This window comes from Hemiscyllium ocellatum, chromosome 49 (genome assembly GCF_020745735.1).
Source record: "Hemiscyllium ocellatum isolate sHemOce1 chromosome 49, sHemOce1.pat.X.cur, whole genome shotgun sequence".
NCBI lineage: Eukaryota > Metazoa > Chordata > Chondrichthyes > Orectolobiformes > Hemiscylliidae > Hemiscyllium > Hemiscyllium ocellatum.
Genome location: NC_083449.1, coordinates 2,600,530 through 2,620,767, shown reverse-complemented (window position 1 = coordinate 2,620,767; position 20,238 = coordinate 2,600,530).

Below are 20,238 nucleotides of genomic sequence, written 5' to 3'. Positions count from 1 at the left end.
CTAGCTTCTATAGTCCATCCAAATTATTGCATCTCCTACAGCCCTCACCATCTCCGTATGCTGCAGTCACTACATTCTCCATGAATCTGTAAACCCCTCCAGCCCCTCCAAATCTACCTATCTGTCCAAAGTCCAACGGTTCCCTGTACATGGAACTTTCAACAGAGACCACTGGCCACCATATCTCTGTAATCCCCTGCACGTCTCTCTATCTCTGTTCCAGGTTCAGTCCCTATAACTCTACTTCCATAAAGAGCATCATCAATTCCCTGCAATTCTCCCGAACTGTGGAACCTCCAAAAGACCTCACAATTCTATCTCCGTCTCTAATTGCCTGCAGTGATTTGAAACTTTGGCAATTAAAGTCAGAGAATCATAGAGATGTACAGCATGGAAACAGACCCTTCGGTCCAACTTGTCCATGATAATCCAGTCTATGACCAAATCTCACCTGGCCCATCTCCCTCTAAACTTTCCTGTTCATGTACCCATCCAGATGCCTTTTAAGTGTTGCAATGGTACTAGGTTCCACCACTTCCTCTGGCATCTCATTGCATACATGTACCACCCTCTGTGTGAAAAAGTTGCCCTTTAGGTCTCTTTTATATCTTTCCCCTCTCACCCAAAACCCATGCCCTCTAGTTCTGGACACTCAACACCAGGGAAAAAGACTTTGCCTATTTATCCTATCCATGCCCCTCATAATTTTATAAACCTCTATAAGGTCACCCTCAACCTCTGACGCTTCAGGGAAAACAGCCCCAGCCTGTTCAGAATTGCACACGGTATCCCAAAAGTGGCCTAAAAATTTCCTGTAAAGCCGCAACATGACCACCTAACTCCTGTGCTCAATACTGTGACCAATAAAGGAATGCATGCCAAGTGCCTTCTTTGCTACACTATCGACCTGTGACTTTACTTTCAATGACCTCTGTACTTCATTTGAAAAATTGAACAGACAGATGTAGTGGCCTGAGGTCGTGTGGGTAAAGTTAATTCAGTCTAAGCTATTAGCCAGAGCCAGTGAGGTAGTTGCAGCGCTGTCTCATGAGTTGTCAAGAGATTATGCACATGTCACATAGGCTATTATAAGCGCTTACAGATTAGTACCAGAAGCGTATCGACAGCGGTTCAGAAACATAAAGAAGGAACCAGGACAGACTTATGTGGAGTTCTAAAGCATTACGCATAGTAATCTTTCTGCAGCATCTACAGTCTCCATCCTCATCCCTAATATGTTGAGCTGCTCCAACCGCCACAAGATTTCCTGCCTGTGTACATGATCAAGTTAATACAACCCTTCTGATTTCTGTCGTGTCCTACAGACTCGTTTTTGTGAATTTTGCCGATCACTAATACTCTCCCTATCTGTGTAAATACCTCCAGTCCCTCCAACCTCCAGTACTTTGCAGCTCCCATCAGACCCGAAAGCCATTGCTATCTGTGAAAGCTCCTTCATGTCTATATCCTCCACCTTACTGAAACCCGCTCTCAGCATTGCCACCCCCATTATTTCCTAACCTTGTTGAGTCTCTAAAACCATCCCTATCAGTTTAATCACCTCCATTGCGTACAACACTCCCAATCTGTGTAATCTCTTCAATTCTTTCAGTTCCGATATACTTATGTATTGGTCTGACTGCTTTATGGCCAATGTACCCTTGTTTATATCTGCAAAAGGCTCTGCTCACTGGAGCACATCCTATGCTCATAAGTGAATGTGGTCCCTCACAAGCCTCTCTATGACTCTCTCGTCCAGTCTCTATCCCTGTCGTAACATACATCATGCACACCACTCAGTCTCTCTGAAGTACATTCCAGAGCATAAGATCATCTCTCTTTTCAAGTTTATTCAGTCCACAACTTCCTCCCCATCCATGCAACATTATCCAATCTATATCATCTTCCATGTGCTTGCAACATTCTCCAGTCCATACCACCCACCCTTTCCCTGTAATATTCTCCAGATCCCATAACTAATGTTAAATGTACCAAATTCTGGAATCATGTTAATGTTTCTACACCCTGATAAGTATAGTCCATGTAACGATCCACAACTGTATACACGACCCTATCTCTGGAATCTAATCAAAGACGCTTTATCTCTCTAACTTCCTTCAAACAATAAAATCTTTCTCCTATGAACATTCACTAGCAACTGTAGCTATGCTTCACCCTGCAACACCGTCACACTCCCAAACGTCTCTCCAACTCAGTGACCTCTATCCATCCCTCAAAGACTATCTCTCAGTGACATGCGCCATGTTTTTCCAGCAAGGCAGATGGAATGACAGCATTAACTGAAGAGAACAGATATGATCGAAATGTTGTTATGGAGATGTGGCTGCGGAATGACCACGGCTGGGATGTGATTATTGAAGGGTTGTAGAGATTGAGGTAGGATCAGTACAAAATCAAACAAGGTCCCATTTTGTTGTGAAGAAAGGATGCAGTCAGTTCATCCTGAGACAGCCAATTTAATCTGGGAATCAAGATTGAGAGTTGAATGGACAACTTTCAAATAGCAAGGGAAATCTGGAAGATCAAATCACAATCCACGGAATCCATGGTTGTTGGTAAATTGGATACAATATTTTTTTTGGTGATAGTAGACAGAGCCATGTGCAGTGCGAATTTCTGATTGGATGTCTGTGGCCAATGGTGTTTCACAAGGATCAGTGCTGCGATATCTGTGTGTAATTTATCTCTGTGAATAAGATGATAAGGCCACATTTTGAGTGGTAACTTTGCAGACGACATTTGGAAAGGCATGTAATGATTAGGGATAGTTAGAGGAATTGCGGATAGTGAGAAACAGTGTTAAAGATTGCAGCAGTGTGTAGATCAACTGGAACGCTGGGCAGAGAAATGGCAAATCGAATTTCCTCGAGGCAAGTGTGAAGTGATGCATTTATGAAGTCAAATGGAAGAGAGAATTACACCAATTGACTAACTGGAAAAATTGATAAAACAGGCGACCTTGGATGCAAATCCGTAGCTCCCTGAAAATAACAACTTAGCAGAATGTTAGGCATGTTTCCTTTCGTTGGTCACAATATTGAGTACAGACGTTTGCATGTCATGTTGTGACTGAATGAAACTTCATTCGGCCATGTTTGGTATGTTGTGTGTAGGTCTCGTCGACACACGGTTTAAGGTGAGAGTGAGAAAGTTTATGTGAGATGAAGGAGGCCAGTTTTCTTGACAAAGAGAGTGGAAGCTGCTCGGGAGGTGGGAGAAGTGGCAACGAGAGCAAAGTTTTGAGGTGGAATTTAGGCAGAAAAATGAACAGGCAGAGAATAGAGGGATATAAACTATGTGCAGGCAGATGGGATTAATTTAGAATAGCATCATGGTCAGCACAGCCATGGTAGGCCGAAGGGCCTATTACTCTGCTGTCCTGTTTGACTTTCTAACTTCACGGCATCTACTCTGTAAAAGCCCCTTTGAATCCTGGATGTTTCATTCAATTTTTCTCCCATTCTTCAAAACCGCATTAGGTTCAAGGTCAATCTACTCCACCTCCACTCATTGGACAATCCCTCCATCTCCAGGATCAGCCGAATGAACTTTCCCTGACCTGCCTCCAATAAACGAATATCTTTCCTTAGGGCACTCATACTATCCGTTATAATCTAGGTGTTGTCTGACTTGCACCTTGCATCGCTTTAGCAAGAGCTCCCTAATTTTAGACTGCATTCGCTGTAATAAATGCCAGCATTTGATCTGCCTTCTCCATTACCTGCTGACCCTGTAAACTACCTTTTCGCAGAATGATACACAAGGATTCCCAAAACCCTTTGTGTAGTCAGTCTGAAACCAAATGGTGTTAGCCTGACAGTAGGTCAGGAACGTGCTGGAATGTGTTATAAAGGATATGACAAAAAAAGATAACTGGAAACTTAGAAACAATGGGAGACGCATGATTTTATAAAAGGGGAATATTTTTAAATTTGTTGCATTCCATATTTTGGTGTGAACATAAATGGCAGAATAGTTAAATCTGGGGGAGGCTAGTAGCGCTAGGGGGATGTTTCAAATTTCAGAAGCATTTTGACAAGTTTCAACAAGGGCTAAGAATTAGTGAGAGAGAGAATGGGGCCCCTGAAAGGTCAATAAGGCAGCGTAAATGGAATCACTGCTGATGGGTGAGATACTGAACAAGTATTTTGCGTTAGGATTTACTTTGGAGGAAGAGGTGGAAGCTCAGGTCCTTGGGAAAATGCATAGTGATGTCTTGAACCGAGTTCACATTGGAGAACAGGACGTGCTGGATGTCTAAAAATGCAAAACTTTGGATAAAATCTTGTGACAGGATCAGATGTATCGCAGTGCCTCGTGAGAAGCAAGGGAGGCAACTGCTGGGTCTCTCGCCGATATGTTTGTGTCATCGACAGCCACTACAGACCATTGACACTGATGGTAGAGGTGGGTAAGTTGTTGGAGGAGATTCTGAGAAAAAGGATCATCATGCATTTGGAAAGGCAAGGACAGATTAACGCTAGTCAGCATGATTTTGTGCATGGGAAATCATGCCTCAAACATGAGTGCAGAGGTAGACAAGTGACAGATCAAAGCAGAGCAGTACATCATGTCCATATTAACTTTAGCAAGGCCTTTGACAGTATTCTGCATGGTTAATAAGTTTAGATCACACATAATCAGGGAGCACTCACCAACTGGATACAAAATTGAATTGACGGTAAGAGACAGAGCGTGTTCATAGAGGGTTCATGTTCAAACTGCAAAACTGTGACCAATAGTGTGCCATGGGGTTCGGTGCTGGGTCACTGTTGTGCATCATTTATATAAACAGTTTGGATGCGAATACAGGAGTCATGGTGAGCAAGTGTGTGAGTGACACTGAAATTAGTGGTAAAGTGGATAGTGAAGAGAGTTATCGAAGAGTACAATGGGATAAACAGTACTGCTGGGTCAGTGGGTTTAGGAATAGCAGGTGGACAAATACAGTGTTGCATTCTGGCAAAGCAGGCCAGGGCTGGACTTGTACAGTTAATGTTAGGACCGTGGGTAACGTTGTCAGTCAGTGACCCAGTGAGGCAGGTACACAGTTCTTTAAAAGTTGCACCACAGGTAGACAGGCTGATGAAGCAGGCGTTTGGGATGGTAACCTTCATTGGTCACAGCATTGAGAGTAGGAGTTGGGATGTCAGATTGTATCTGTACCGGGCATTCATGAGGTCACCATATAAGCATTGTTAATTATCTGGAAAATCTAATCATTTTCACATATGTCCTTTAGGGAAGGATATCTAATATTCTTGCCTGGTCTGGCCTACATGTGACTCCAGAAGCACAGCAATATGGCTGACTCTGAGCTGCCTGTGGGCAATTAGTTGGGGGGCAAAATATGCTGGTCCAACCAGTGACATCCTCAGGCCATGAATGAATCAATGAAAAATACATATGTCCATTCCTTCCGCTGCATACGGCTCTAGCTGCAGAAAGTCTGGCTTTGTAACATTGTTCAGGTCTTTGCCCCTTATGTAACACTCTCACCACCTCCAGCACCTTCACTTCTCCCTGTTCCGATCTTCTGATGAAATGCTGGCAACGCTTCCTCTTCCTACTGCATTCCTCCTGCTAGGAGAATCTCTGGCGATCTCGTTAACAAACGCGTCCCCATTTCTAAACTTTGGCTTCTTCTGAATTGATAGATTTTTTTTATTTCTTAATCAAATCTGGTAACTCCTAGGAATTACTGGGTCAAGACCGTCCGAAGTAGAGGAGGAGCTTTGGTTGGTATCGAGCACCTCGAGACTTGCTGTTGGGAAAAAGGGGAATCCAGGAGAATACAGCACAAGGAGCGTGCTGCCACATCAACGCCCCACCCACCCTCTTCCCATGGCAACCTGTTACCCTAAGTGTAACAGAATCTATGGAAGACCACATCAGTCTGCACAGCCATCTACAGACTCTGCCTGAGAGTGGGAGAGAGGCAGCCTCATCTGTGACCCATCACCAATGAGATGAAGAGATAGGAAGGCTGAATTCCCTTTCAACTATCCCAGTACCTTTGTTACAAATTCTAATAACTCCCTGTTAATGCAGTGTATAATAATGTAATGCTGTAAAGGGGCTTCAACACTGTCCTTCCACTTCTATCTTTTGATCCTTATTACCCAGAATTTGGTTTCCTAGTGCTTGATAATCAGAGGCCACATATTTTGCTGGTAATCCCATTGTTATCTCTAACTGTGGGAGTTTCCCATTCCTGCTTCCCATTCTGTCTGGCTTTCCACAATGTTATCTGACCTCGAATATTAATGACTCTCCTTTTTTTCAAACTGTGAAAATGTCACCCTGATTATGATTAGACAGAAATCACAGTCACATGTGCATGTAATTTATTGCAAATACTTCATGCATTGAAATTAAGAAACAGCAATGTTCTTTTTATCACAATTTCCGTCGCAAACCTATTTGCTGATGTACAATGTCAGTTAAACACAATCCCTTCCTGTTTCTTTCTGTTTGTCTTTAGCCACACCCCATGGTGTTCCAATATTTCAACCTTTCTCTTCGGACTTGGGAATTTCCTTTCACCTATACCGTGTCCCTCCTCGTCTGTGTCAGTTTAAAGCAGTCTGCATAATCCTGGTCATATGATTGACAAGGACATTGGCCCTTGCACCGTACCAGTGGAGCCCATCTCAATATAATGGCTGACACCTCCTTGAGTACTGGTAGCAGTCCCCACTGCATCAGAACCACGTCTTCTGACACCATTGTGTAATCCTGATTCCTTCCTGCACTCTGGTGATATCACTCAGTCTCTCTGCAAGTGGTACCCCTCGCTGTGTGGGTCTATTTGCTGCCTCTGTCAGTGTTTCTCCCTCTTACAGCTCGTCTGAGATTCTGAGTCAACAGAATTGTCCACTTCAGAGAGACACAGCAGCACAGGCCAGGGACGGAGACTGGGATTTTCGTGATTTCTGGTGGACTCTGTGCAATTCTCCACAATTATACTCACTGCACCAGTCTAATTTCCCATTAAGTCTATTTCTCGGCCTCATACAGGTAATCAGGATATTCCTAATTCCTGTCTCATCCATCACCTCATTGAAGACGCTTGGTCAGCCAGAGAGAGATGGAAAGGGAGATCTGGAGCCTTCAATAAATCCTGCACCCAGTGAGACCACTCAAGGTAAACAGCACGGGTTGGAGTTTGTGACCGTCTGTAATCAGACCCGTAGAACAGTACACAGATACAGAACTGGGCAAGGAACAGCAACATTCCAGGTTACATTCCCATCACCTTATGAGGGTCCTGCTTTCACCTCTGTTGTATTGGTCGTCCCTGAGACAGCACAGGGGATCGCAGGCATCAATCTGGCCCATGCTGTATTAGTTATCAGAGATACTATCCTCCAATCCTTCCTCTGTTTCGAATCTCCTCCAGTCCACACCATTCTCTCTGTCCCCGTCAGGTTCTCTAACCCCTGACGCCCTAATCCATAACCTCTTCCAGTAGATACTGATTTCCATCATCTCTGTAAGCTCCGACGGTCCTGTCTATCCCTGGAAGCTCCTCCTACCAATAACACTCTCCATATCAATGTATTTGTCTTTAACCTTTCCATCAGTCCCTACCTAGGTAATCTTCTCCAGCTCCTACAACCCTTCCTTAGCTGTGAAAGATTTGTAATCTCCTTATCGTTCTCCAGTTCTTCAATCTGAATTGTTTTAAATTTCACCCTCGTTCCCGACCCCACACTCCTCCCGACAACAGGATCCTCTTTCTTTTTGTGCAACCCTCCACATCTGTGTAACTGTCTCCAACCCAGCAACCTGGCATTCTCCATTGCCTTCCTATCTCTGTTGCTTCAAGAACCTAGAAACCGCCTTATATCTGTAAACGTCTTCTATCATTACAACCTTCCATATCTCTGTTAGTATATACAATACTATCCTACTGAAACGCTCTCCTGTCTCTGCCGCTCAGTCTGCCTCCCTCTCTCTACATCCATCCCTATCACTATCTTCAGAATCTAATCCAGCTGCCTCTGTCTCTGTAAATTCCTCCAATCATCAAAACCCTTTGTCGCACTGACGTTCTTGACCAGAGGTAACTCTGTTTAACTCAAACATCCTCGAGCCCCTGTAAGCCTTTCTATCTCTGTAACCTCTACCCATCCGTTCAACTCTCCACTACTGAGGTTTGACTCCCTGCATTCGCCATAAGGCAGATAGAATAACAATGAACAGATGTGATGTGATGGAACTGTCATTCCGGAGATGTAGCATCACAGGGAAGGGAATATTGAAAGGTTGTTGGGATAGAGTCATAGACTCAATGAGATGTACAGCATGGAAACAGATCCTTCAGTCCAACCCATCCATGCCGACCAGATATTCCAAACCAATCTAGTCCCAAGAGACAAACTAGGCAAAACAATCAACATGTTGTGAAGCAAGGATGAGGTTAATGCATTAATGAGACAGTCACGTGGATCTGAAGAACAAATTTTGGAGTTTTATGAATGGAGCTGAGCATAAGCAAGCAGCAGCAACCATTCGCAGGAATTCTTTTATAGGCACCAGGCAGTGATGGTAATGTAAGTATGGTTACCGTCACGACACTGAATGTACTTGTAGCAAGGGCAGTGTAGTAACTGTGTGTGACAGTGGTCTCCATGCCGACTGGATAACTAATGAGTATCAGGGCTGTAATGGATGGAATCCTGGATTGTATACGAGATGGTGTTCTGTAATATAACAACAAGGAACCATCAACAAAACTGTATACTGCAGATCAATGCTGTGTAACAACAAGTATCTACAAATTCCATTACAAAGGAGTTTTGGGAGCAGAGACCCATAATGTTATGCACTATTGAGTTTGAGTTCGGACCATGAGATGTAGGAGCGGAATTAGGCAATTTGGCCCATTGACGATGCTCTAGCCTTCAATCAGATCATTCCTGATTTGATAGTCTTTAACTCTAGTTTCTTGCCTTCTCCACAAAACCCTTGTTTCCCTGATTCATTAAAATCTGACCATCTCTGCAGTAAATATTCTTAATACCCCAGCCTCGACAGCCCCCTGCAGTCAGGAATTCCCACAGAGTCACTACCCTCTGAGTGAAGGCATTCCTCCTAATCTCCACCTTAAATGGGTAAGCCCTTGCTGGGGTTTTACGTCCTTTGGTTACAGATTCTCACACAATTGAAATGAAATGAAGCAACAAACATAATTATTGCAGGTGGCATGAAAATTGGTAGAGTTGGGGTGAATGAACAAGGAGTTCCAAGGTGGCAGGAGGTTACTGATCAGTTGGAAAAATGTGCAGAGAAATGGCAAATTGAGTTTAATCTGGACAGGTCTGAGATGATGTCAAGTCAAGAAGAAAGTTAGGATACTGAGGGACATTGATAAACGTAAGGAACTTGGTGCAAGCCAGTAACTCCCTGAGAATGGCAACAGAAGTGTTTCAGATGGGAAAGAAAGCCAAGGGAACAGTGGCTTTCATCGGTCACAATGTTGAGTATCGTGGTTTGCATCTGATGTTGTAATTGTATAAAACATTTGTTTGGCCAATTTGGAGTACTGTGTACACTTCTCATCTCCACACAATAGGAACGATGGGGAGGCTTTGAAGAGGGTGCAAAACAGGTTGTTCAGCACGTTACCTGTGTTAGGGTTTTTTAAGGATGTGTTAGGTGTAAGAGGAAATTAAACGAAGTTGGTTTGTTTTGCAAGAGCTTCAGAAGTTGACAGGCGAACAGTTACAGGGATATAACATTAGGAGAGGGATAGATAATGTGGATAGGCGCAATCTATTTTCCAATGTGTCAGTATCAAATACTAGTGCGCAGAGGTTTAATGTGAGAAAGAGTAAGTTTAAACGAGATGTGTGAGACAAGCTTTTTTTTTACAGAGAGAATGCATGTTATCTCGGGAGATCAAAGAAACAGAAATGTGAGTGAAGTTTTGAAGTGGCATTTAGACAGAAACATGAACAGGCAGAGAATTGATGGATATGGACCATGTGCAGGCAGATCATATGCGTTAGAATAGCATCATGGACATTACAGACATGGTGGGCCGAAGGGCCTGTTTCTGGGCTGTACTGTTCTATTTTGTAACGTCCCAGCATATGCCCAATCAGATCCCCTCAGAATCTTGCACGTTTCATTCAATTTCTCTCTCGTTTTCCAAACTTCAATGGGTTCAATCTCAATCTACTCCACCTCTTCTCATTAGAAACTCCCTCCATTCCCAGGATCAGCCGAGTGACACTTCTCTGAACTGCTTCCAATGTGATAATATCTTTCCTTCGCGCAGTCACACTGTTCATTATAATCTGGGTGTGGTCTGACTTGTACCTTGCATAGGTTTAGCTGGACATCCCTATTTTTAGACTTCATTCCCTTTGTAATCAATGCCAGCAGTGTATTTGCCTTCTCTATTACCTGCTGACCCTGTAAGCTACCTTTTTTAGATTGATAAACAAGACCTCCCTCAAACCTTTCGGGTGTCGGTCTGAATCCAAATAGTGTTACCCTGACCATAAGTCGGGAGCATACTGAAATTGTTAGAAATGGTATGTCAATATACAATAACTGGCCACTTAGAAACACATTTGATAAAAGATAATTTGTTTTTGAGCCTGTTGGATTTAATTTGTTGGTGTGAGGATAAATGGCAGAACTGTAAGGCTGAAGGAGCGGAGTAGTGGTATGGGGGATATGGTGTATTGGAATTATCAGAAGTCTTTACACAAGTTTTAATAAGGGCCAAAGAGCAACTTGGTAGAGAATAGGGTCCCTTAAAGATCAATAAAGTCACCAATGTGTGGAACCAGAGGAGATGAGTGAGGTATTAGACAAAACAGTCTTGTCAATATTTACTGTGGGGAAAGACATGGAAGCTCGGGAACTTGGGGAAATAAATAGTAATGTCTTGGAAAGGATCCTCAACAGAGAAGAGAAAGTGCTGGAATCTTAAAACAAATAAACGTAGATCAGTTTTCAGAAGCTCATTAGGTCGATCCGAGAATACTATTGGAAGCTAGGAAAGAGATTGCAGTATCCCTTACAGAGATATTTATATTATCTACGGACACAGTGAGGTACTGGAAGACTGGAGGGAGACTAATGCTGTTGCATCACTTAAGGGCTGCAGGGAAAAGCCAGAAAATTACAGCCCAGTGTGCCCAGTGATGGGGAAGTTGTTGGAGGAGATTCTGAGAGAAAGCATCTCCTTACATTTACAAAGGCAAGGGCTGATTCGAGATGGTCAGCATGGCTTTGTGAGTGAAAAACCATGTTTCACAAACCAGATTGACTCTTCGAGGAGGTGGCCAAAGATAGATGAAGACAGAGCAGTCAACGTTGTCCACATGGACTTTAGCATCTAGTCAAGAGGAAGACGGAAGCTTATTTAAGGCTGAGGAGGCAAGTATCAGATAGACTTCTAGAGGGTAACATGGAGCAGCGCGATGGCTCAATGATTCGCACTGCTACCTCATAGCACCACGGACTCCATTTCGATTCCAGGATCAGGCGACTGTCTGTGGAGAGTTTGCGCATAATCCCCGTGTCTGTGTGGGTTTCCTCCAGGTGCTTCGGTTTCCCCCCATTGACCAAAGATGTGCAGATGAGGTGACTCATCCATGCTAAATAGCCCACAATGTTCGCGGATGTGTAAGTTTGGCGCATTAGTCAGAGCAAATGTAGAGTAATTTGGTGGGTAAATCGGGCTGGGTTGGATGCTTTTTGGAGGTTGATGTGGAAGTGTAGGGTCAAATGGCTCGTTTCCACACTATAGCGATTCTCTGAAGGTACCAGGAAGGAACCAAAGAATGGACTTCAGATAGTTCGAAGGAGGCGTGGAAAAGTTTTGTTATGAAGGATTAAGGAAAACTGTAAAGCATTCTCCACTTATGTGAGGAACAAGAGCATGGCCAGAGTGAGGGAAGGGCAGATTAGGGATAGTGGAGGCAACTTGTGCCTGAAGTCGGAGGAGGTAAAGGCGTTCCTTAATGAATACTATGTCTCCGTATTCACTACTAAGAGGGAACTTGTCGTTTGTGAGGACAGCATGAAACAGGCTGATATATGTGAGCAGGTGGATGTTAAGAAGGAGACTGTGCTGTGAATTTTGTTAAAGATAAAGATAGGTAAGTCCACTGGATGCGCCCAAAGTTATTATAAGAACCGATGGAATGGATTGCTGCGCACCTAGCGATGACCTTTGCACCCTCACTGTCCACTGGAACCGTACCAGATGATTGGAGGCAGGAAAATGGTATTCCCTTGTTCAGGCAAGTGAATAGGGATATTCCTGGGAATTGCACACCTGTCAGTCTTATGTCTGTGGTGTGCAGAATATTGGAGAGGACTCTGAGAGACAGTGTTCATTGTTCCTTGGAAAACCATTGTTGGATTAGAAATAGTCAGCATGGCTTTTAAGGGGCAGGTCATGCCTTACAAATCTTATTGAATCTTTTGAGAGTGTGACAAAACCACTTTTTAGCTCCTTCAGAAAGTACAGAGGCATGGGATACAGGGAAACCTGTCTGTCTGGATACAGAATTACTGGACCTCAGAAGATGAACGGTGATGATAGTGAAAAACATTTATCCTGGAGCTCAGTGATCAATGGTTTTCTGATGGCAGAGGTTACAGGACCTCTCCTCTTTGTGATTTTATGAATTACTTGGATGTGTGAGTAGAAGAGTTGGTTAGTAAGTTTCCCAATGACGCGAAGGTTGGTGGAGTGGTTGAGAGTGTGGAGGGCTGCTCTAGGTTGCAACGGCACATTGATAGAATGCAGAGCTGGGCTGAGAAGTGGCAGATGGAGTTCAATCTGGAAAAGTGTGAAGTCATTCATTTTGAAGATTGAATTTAAAAGCAGAATACAGGGTTAAAGGCAGGATCTATGGCAGTGTGGAGGAACAGAGGGATCTTATGTTCCATGTCCATAGATCCCTCAAAGTTGCCACCCAAGCGGATAGGCTTGTTAAGAAGGAATATATTGTGTTGGATTTCATTAGTCTGGGGATTGAGTTATTAAGCCGTCAGGTTATGCTGCAGCTCTATAGAGCCCTGGTTAAACCCCACTTGGAATATTGTGTTCAGTTCTGGTCCCTTCATTACAGGAAGGATGTGGAAGCTTTAGAGAGAGTAAAGAGGAGATTTACCAGGATGCTGCCTGTACTGGAGAGCATGTCTTATGAAGATAGGTTGAGGGAGCTATGGCTTTTCTCATTGGAGTGAAGAAAGGTGAGGTGCGACCTGGCAGAGGTGAACAAGATGATGAGAGGCATACATAGATTGAATAATAAGAGATATTTTTTACCCTGACATAAATAGCTATTACAAGGCGGTATACCTTTCGGGTGATTAGCGAATGGTTAAGGGGAGATTTCAGACGTAGGGTCGTTACATATAGTGAGGTGGCCGAGTGGAATGCACTGCCGGGGTGGCAGTAAAATTAGATGCATTAGGGGCATTTAACATACTTCTGGATAGACACATGGATGATAACACAATGAAGGGTATGGAAGTTAGATTACTAGAGATGTACAACATGGAAACAGACCCTTCAGTACAAACCGTCCATGCGGACCAGATATCCCAACCAATCTCGTCCCACTTGCCAGCACCTGGTCCATATCCCTCCAAACCCCTCCTATTCATATACCCATCCAAATGCGTCTTAAATGTTGCAATTGTACTAGCCTCCACCACTTCCTCTGGCAGCTCATTCTATAAACATAGCACCCACTGTGTGAAAAAGTTTCCCCTTTGGTCTCTTTTATATTTTTCCCCTCTCACCCTAGACCTATGCTGTCTAGTTCTGGACTTCCCAACGCCAGGGGAAAGATATTGTCTATTTACGATATCCATGCCCTTCATAATTTTGTAAGCCTCTATAGAGTCACCCCTCAGCCTCCAATGCTCCAAGGAAAACAGCGCCAGCCTGTTCCGCCTCCCCTATAGCTCCAATCCTCCAACCCTGGAAATATCTTTGTAAATCTTTTCTGAACTCTTTCAAGTTTCCCAACATCTTTCCAACAGTGGCCTAACCAATGTGCTGTACAGTCTCCGCTTGGCCTCCCAATTCCTGTACTCAATACTATGACCAATAAACGAAAGCATACCAAACGCCTTCTTCACTGTCCTATCTACCTGCGACTCCAGTTTCAAGATGCTATGAACCTGCACCCCAAGGTCTCTATGTTCAGCAACACTCCCTCGCACCTTACCATTTAGCGTATAAGTCCTGCTAAGATTTGCTTTCCCAAGGTGCTGCACCTTGCATTTATCTGATCCACCCTTCAGGCTTTCTGCCTGTATTCCTAATGAAGGACTTTTACCCGAAACGTCGATTTTCCTGCTCCTCGGATGCTGCCTGAACTAGTGTGCTTTTCCAGCACCACTCTAATCTAGTCTTTGGTTTTCAGCTTCTGCAGTCATTGTTTTTATCAATTCAGAGCGTCATTGAGAGGCAAACAATTTGCTGTGGCTATGTTGTACAGACCACGTGAGGATGGGCAGATGTCCTGATCTAAAGGACAAGTGTTAGGGATTTTTGTCCATCAGCAATGGTTTCATACTCTTTTATGGATTGTTAATTATTCTTTTTAAAGTTTTTGATTTCAAATTCCACCATTTCTGATGGTGGGATTCAAACCTGCCTCCCCTGAACATTAGCTGAGGTTTGGGATATATTCTCTAGCAATAATACCACCAGGGCATCACTTCGCCTACTCACAATTTGATCATCCCTGAATACTGATACCATGCATCATGAAGGTAAACCCATTCTTCCAACATGAGCCTGTGATCCTGAAGTCTTCTGGTGCTATCACGCAGTCTGTGTCCATGTGGTATCCTTCACTGTGTGGGTCTAATTGTTGTCTCTGTAAGCGCCTCTCGCTCTTGCAGTTACGCTGGATCCAGAGTCGACAGAATTCTCTACTCCAGAGAGATGCAGGGCAGGGAAGGAGTTTGGGATTTTCCAAATATCAGTCGGACTCAGCGCCATTGTCTTTGTGTAATCCTCACTACATCAATCTAATTTCTTATTTTGTCTATTCCTCTGTCTCCTGCAGGTATTCAGGAAGGCTCTGATTCAATAGACTTCCCAACTGCTGGGAGGCTCATCCATCACCTCCGTGAAGATAGTTGGTCAGCCAGAGAGACAAAGGGAAGGGAGATGTGGAGCGTTCAATAAAGCCTGCTGCGAAGTAAGATCACTAACAGTGCTTAGAACAGAGAGCAAAGAGATGGCTCCAAACATCGGCTAGCAAGACATGAGGCAGAAGCAGTGTTGGAAGGGGAGCACAGCACAGAAACACCCCAGGCTCAATCACCATATCTACTTTAACTTACTTTGTACTAAGACAGCATCGGGAGTTCAGAGTTATCAATCCAGGCCTATGCTTTCTTAGTGAGAATCAGTGCAACAGAGGTTAAAGCAGGCCTTCAACAAGAGTTTGGGAATGCTGCCTGGGATCTTTATGTTCTGTGTTCTCCCTCCAACACTGTACTAAGACTCACTACTATGCAACATTTTATCTGTGGCATGGCTTGTGCACCAATGTCTTCAATAATTTGCAACTCGTATAACAGTTCCTGTCCCTGTCACCTCCCTGCCTGATATTCACTCCACATATTTGAAACGTACTGCATTCCAGAATAGCACCCCTGTCGCTGTAAATACTTTAGTGTCTATAACATGGCTTATTTTGATACTCTAATCCTCTTTAATTGGATACAGAGACATACAGCATGGAAACAGAACCTGTGTTCCAACTCATCAATGCTGCCCATGTGTCCGATACAGAACGTGACTCATTTGCCTGCGTTTAGCCCTTATCTCATCAAATCTTCTCCTCTCCATGTTCCTGCCTAAATGTCTTTTCCATGTTGCAATTGTTCTTGTTTCTCCCATGTGCGGCTGGCAATCCGTTCCATCTATGCACCATCATCTGTGGATAATATTGCCCCTCAGCTCCCTCTTTACATCTTTGCTCTCTCACCTCCCATTAATACCCTGTAGTTTTGGACTCACTTACCCTTGGCGATTCACCATTCTTACGTCCCCGCATGGTCTCCTTGTAGTCTCCTCTACCCAAGGCAAATATTTAGGACAATGTTACAAATATCTCCAAAATATGTAACAAAGCACCAGCCAATGATGGCAAGCGTACCAAATACCGTTTTCTCCACCCTGTCCACCTGTGATACCACTTCCAAGGAGCAATGTAACTGTTCCCCTTGGTCTATCTCTCTCTGTTCAATAACACTGACCAGAGCCCTCCCATTAACTGCGTTAGTCCTCTGTTGGTCTTAACAAATTCCAACAACTGAATTAAACTCGATCTCTCATTCCTTGGTCCGCTGGCCCAGTGGTCAGGATCCCCTTTAATAACTGTATTCACTGCCCACTACACCATTAATATGATCATCTACAAACTTACTAACAACGACTCCAATGTTCTAAACCAAATCGTTTATGACGATGATGCACATCAGTGGTCCCAGTCCTGATCCTTATACCACACTGCCGGTCACAGACCTCCAGTCTGAACAACAATCCTCTCCCACCACCCTCTGTCTCTACTGTCAAGCCAATTTTGTATCCAGTTGGCTAACTCTCCCTGATCCCAAGTGACCTGATCTTACGAACCAGCATATCATGCTAAATACTGTTGAAGGCCCTTTTGACAGTAGTGTAGGCAATAGATGGTCAACACTTCAACAAAAGTAATCAATTTAGTTAGATTTGCCTTTGTACACACAAAGCAGTGCTGACTATCTTTCATAAATCCTTGCCATTCCAAATGAATGTGACTCCTGTCCGGCAGAATCACTTTCAAGACTTACTCACCACTGACATTGGGCTAATTGGTCTTTAGTTCCCTGTATTTCCATCGCAGCCTTTCTTAAATAATGGAACAAAACTATATTCTTGTCATAGTTGCACAGTATGGAAACTGACCCTTCAGTTGGTACCAACCATCATCTCAAACTAATCTCTTCCCAGCTGCCTGGTACTGACCCATGTCCCTCCAAACCATCTCTATGCCCGTGCTGATCAAAATGTCTTTTAAACATTGTAATTGTACCGACATCCACCCCTTCCTCAGGAAGTTCATTCTACACTCAAACCACCCTCTGTGCAACAATTTGCGCCGCATGTCGTCTTTTTGGGCATCTCTCTCCTGTAACCTAAAATAAAGGTTCCTCCTCTTGAGACTCATTCATCTTGGGGAAACAGGAACTGCCATTAACTATATCCATCATTTTGTTTTTCATTATTTCAATAAGGTCACCTCTCAACCTCCAGGCTCCAGTGAAAAAGGCCTATCCAACCATTTTTCAGAACTGAAGCCTTCCATACCAGGCAACATCCTGGTAAATATCTTCTGAATACCCTGCAGCTTAATAATATCCTCCCTATAACTTGGCGACCAGAACGGGGCTGAGTATTAAAAGCAGGTCTCACCAATGTCCGTGCAATCTCAACATGACGCCTCAAATCCTCCACTCAAAGGACTGAGCAACAGACAAGCATTCCAAGCACTACCTTATCCATCCTGTGATGCAAGCTTCAAGAATTATGTACCTGAACCTGAACGTCCCTCTGCTCTAAAACACTAACTGAGGCCCGAACATTAATTGTATAAGCTCTACCTTTGTTCGTTTTGCAAAATGCATTACCTTGCATTTATTCAGATTGAATTCCATCTGCAGTTTTTCAGCCCATTCACCCATATCACACTAATCTTAGCAAACCTCCTTCACTGAGCACGATTCCACCCTCCAGCCTTCAATCCCATCACACATGGCTGTCAATGGTACAAATACCTTTGCTCGGAGCTCCACAATTTCTTCCCTGGCATCCCACAATGTCCTGTGATACACTTAATCAGGTTCTGGGGCTTTCCATACTTTGTGTTTTAAAACCTTCAACACCGCCTCTTCTATAACATGCCCTCTTTTCAAGTCATAAAGATGTACAGCATGGAAACAGACCCTTTGATCCAACTCATCCATGTTGACCAGAAGATCTAAACAAATCCATCCCATTTACCAGAATTTCGCGTATTGACCTCTAAACCACTAAAATTCACATACCCATTCAGATAGGTTTTAAATGTAGTCATAGTATCAGTCTCCATTACTTTCTCTCTCAGCTCATTCCACACACGTATCACTGTATGCATGAAAATGCTGCCCCTTTGGACCCTTTTAAACCTTTCCCCTTTAACCTTAAAACAATGTCCTCTAAATTTGGACTCACAACGCCTGGGAATAGAAATTAAATGTTTACCCTATCCATGCCCGTCATGTTTATATAAACCTCTGTCAGTTCACCCCTCAGTCTCCGATGCTCCAGGGAAAATAACCCAAGATATTCAGCAACAGCCCTGGCAACCTTTTGTAAATCGTCTCTGAGCACTTTCAAATTTCACAACATCCTTCCTACGGCAGGGATACTGGAATTGCAGAGAACTCCAATTGTGGCCTAATGTATTACTTTCATTCTCTGAGTTCCCCAGTCTTTCTCGACAGTAAGTTCTGGAGTGAAAAGTTTGTTTAGAGCCTGAGCAAATATCCTGCAGTTCCACATATTAATTGTCTCATTGATCTCTAAGGGTCCCTATTTTGTCTCGAGTTACTCTTTTACTTTTAATATATTCATACAATCACTTTGGATTCTCCTTATCCTTCTCTGATATGGCTACTTAATGTACCCTTTCTGCATTCCTGATTTCCACACAAGGTATTCCTACAGCCCCTGTGATCCTCAGGGATTCCCTTGATCCAGCTGGCTATACCTGACATGTGCCCCCTTTTTCTTGGTCAGCCCCTCAGTAGACAGCCAGTGTTTCCAAATGTTGTCAGCATAGACCAGCACACGACCAGGAACATGGTGGCACTGAACGCTCAATTTATCTCACATTTAAAATATTCTCACTTGCCGGATTTCCCTTTCCCTGCAAATAGACTTCCCGATCACCTTTTGAAAGTTCCTGGCTAATATAATCAAGATTGGTCTGGCCCCATTTCATAACTTGAACTTGAGGACCAGGCCTGTGCTTTTCCATCGCTGTTTTCAAACTAGTAGAATTGCGGTCACTTTGCCAAAATGCTTTCCCACGAACACTTCAGTCCCTTTCCCTACATTGTTTTCCAAGGAAATGCCACGTTTTGTCCCTTTCTCTATTCAAGCCTTTTACATATTGATTGGGAGTTTTCTGCAATGCAATTACCAAATTCCTCCCTTGCAAATGCTGAATATTTCCAGTCGCAGTCTAGGTTTGGAAAGTTTAAAAACCCCGACCATAACAGACCTATTATTTTGATTGACAGTTGAAATGTCCCGACGTATTTGTTCCTCAGTCTGCCACTAACTATTCGGGATCAGTAAAACAATCGAGGAGAAAGTGAGGTCTTCAGATGCTGGAGATCAGAGCTGAAAATGTGTTGTTGGAAAAGGGCAGCAGATCAGGCAGCATCCAAGGAACAGGAAATTCGACGTTTCGGGCATAAGCCCTTCATCAGGAATGAGGAAAGTGTATCTTAGCCTGCTGGACACACTTTCCTCATTCCTGATGAAGGGCTTATGCCCGAAACGTCGAATTTCCTGTTCCTTGGATGCTGCCTGACCTGCTGCGCTTTTCCAGCAACACATTTTCAGCTCAGTAAAACAATCGTATTGAAGTGATGACCCATATTTATTTCTCAGTTCCACTAACATAGCTTTACTGGACGATCCCACAGGAATATCCTCTCTAAGTACTGCTGTGATGATTCATGCAATCAAAACCCACCACCACCACACGTCCTTTCTTGCCTCCCCTTTGATGCTTCCTGCAGCATCTATACCTTGAAACATTGAGCTGCAGTCCTGCCCTTCCCTCAGCCGTGTTTCTGTAATAGCTAAAGTATCCCAGTCCCATGTTCCAATCCATGCCCTGATTTCATCTTCCTTAGCGGTCAGGCCCCTTGTATTGAAATAAATGAAGTTTAATCATCAGTTTTCTCCCATTCCCTGCGATGTTCTTGCCTGCCTTGTGTTTTGAAATCACTTTCTTTAAGTTATGTACCAGCCTCAATCTTCTTTCTGGCCTTACGACTGTTTAATGTCCAACACCCTGACAGACTAGTTTGTATCCTCTCAAGCAGCTCTAACAATTCGACCCACCAGGGTATGGGCCCCCCTCCCGCTCCAAGTTCAGGTGTCTTCCTCAC